Below are 2,152 nucleotides of genomic sequence, written 5' to 3'. Positions count from 1 at the left end.
CCCAAAGGCGCGGGATTACAGGCTGAGCCACCGAGCCCGGCTGCCAGTTCTTAATAGTAAATATATACATATATATTACATATGTGTATAGATAAAGACATAGAAATCCTATTGGTTCTATTTCTCTGGAAAATCCAAATGAATACAACAACTAACAGTGCACTTTAGCTGTTTTAAAAAAATTTTTCTCCCTTTATTCAAAGGTAAACCTCATGAGTACAAGGATTTTTGTCTGTTTTGTACCTTACTTTTTCCTCAGCACAATGCCTAGCATATAGTAGGTGCTTAATAAATATTAGTTGAATGAATAATGGCCCTTATTGATCGCACCTTGTTTGTGTGTTTGACTCTTCCAGGAGTCTGTGAGCCATTCCACTACAAGAACCAAGATTCCTTGCCCTTGCATTCCCAGTGCCAGGCAAAGTGCCCACCACCAAATATACCCAGTAAATATTGAATGAAATGCCTTGATATGATTCATCTAGAGGAACATTCTGTTTCCGGACCCAGATTAGGAGGACTGAGCTCTTTTCAGCCCCTAATTCAGGATGATCCCCTCTCTGCTTTCCCCCATCCCTCCCTGAAACCCCAGCCTTGGCATGGCCCTTTGCCTGGTGTTCTGGGTCTCCCTCCCTTCCTCTCCGAGTCTTTTCTCCCTTCCCCCATCCGCCCTCGCCTGCCTTGATACAGGCTATTATCTGGGGGTGGTAATTATTGCAAGTAAATTGGACGTTGTTTTGCACAGGGCTATGTCTCATGCAGGTCGATTTGTATGCTTCCTGGGCACTTCTGACACTCCAGAAATGCCATAGCAACGGCTGGGCGCCGCCGGGCCCACTGACTGCAGGGGACGAAGCGGGGGAGCAGCGCGGGCGGCTGGCAAGGCTGGGGCGAGACGCGGCGCGGCAGGGAGGCAGGCGCTTTCTCAGCTGCCACCTCTCTGAGCCTCGATTTCCCTGTCAGTGACACGGGAAGAAGAACCTGCACAGGCTGTTGTGGAGCAGAAATGAACTAATGGCTGGAACAGTTGCTAAAATGTAAAACGAGGGCCGGCCAGGATCACAATGGACTATTATTCCCAGGACAATTCTTTTCCGTTGTATTGTCTTCTTTCCCACTTCTCCCGCCTCAAGCGCAGCCTGCCAGACTCCCCGCAGCAGGAGCAGGATTCCTGCTGGCCTTCCTTTATTCTGTGCAAAAACCACAGCCCCTGGGACACCTTTTAGGGACGAGGTCCAGAGGGACACGGCAAGCTCATCCTGCGGGGGCCGAGCCTCTGATTAAATTATTATTCACTCTGCCTTTCAGTCATTCAGATTGGCTGGGAGGAGGCCAGCTGGAATTAGTAACAAATTTGAAGCAGACAATATTGACAAAGAAAGGCTGTTTTATTGCCTGCAATGACACAAGATAATTCAAAGGCAACTCTGCGGGGTCAAGGAGAGCTTTAGTAGTGAATAGATAAGACTTTTTGCTAATTACTTGAATAGACACAGATCTCAAGTTTAAAAAATCTGTTTTGCTCCCTTCAGGGAGTTGAAAAACAATCCTTTCTTCTCCAACTCCTTCCTCCCTCTCCAAATCTGAGATCCTTACCTGGTGAAGGCTTTGAAAACAAGAAAGCACTGTTGAACTATTCATTCATTCCAAATATCCAAATATTTTTTCAGTACCTACTATGTGCTAGAACTATTATGAGTATTGGAGATGTCGACATGGAGCTGATATGCTAGAAAAGGGATGGAACATGGAAGTAAACAGAGAAACAGATACTTTTTTTTTTTAGTTGGAGTCTCACTGTGTCACCCAGGCTGCAGTGCAGTGGCACACTCACGGCCACCCCAGCGTCAACCTGCCAGGCTTCAGCGATCCTTACGCCTCAGCCTTCCAAGTAGCCGGAACTACAGGCACGCACTGCCAAGCCCAGCTAATTTTTTGATTTATTGTAGAGATGAGGTCTTGCCAATTTGCCCCAGCTGGTCTCAAACCCACGGGCTCAGGCAATCCACTCACCTCGACCTCCCAAAGTGCTAGGATTACAGGCTGAGCCCGGCTGAGAAACAGATACTTTTAAAATTGTGCTAAGGAGGCTGGGCTCGGTGGCTCATCCTGTAATCCCAGCACTTTGGGAGGCCAAGGTGAGTGGATTGCC

At 47.7% G+C, this 2,152-nt stretch overlaps 1 protein-coding gene across 2 annotated transcripts in view; it reads right to left on the bottom strand.

Annotated features, from left to right (window-relative positions):
- Nucleotides 1–2,152, bottom strand: part of PIN4 (peptidylprolyl cis/trans isomerase, NIMA-interacting 4) — a 147,586-nt gene that overhangs the window by 53,290 nt on the left and 92,144 nt on the right. The gene's annotated exons all lie outside the window — the stretch shown is intronic.

The sequence above is a fragment of the Carlito syrichta genome, unplaced genomic scaffold, assembly GCF_000164805.1.
Source record: "Carlito syrichta isolate Samal-C Ts95f unplaced genomic scaffold, Tarsius_syrichta-2.0.1 Scaffold314047, whole genome shotgun sequence".
NCBI lineage: Eukaryota > Metazoa > Chordata > Mammalia > Primates > Tarsiidae > Carlito > Carlito syrichta.
The sequence above is the reverse complement of the archived record's forward strand: the minus strand, read 5'-3'. Positions and strand labels throughout refer to the sequence as shown.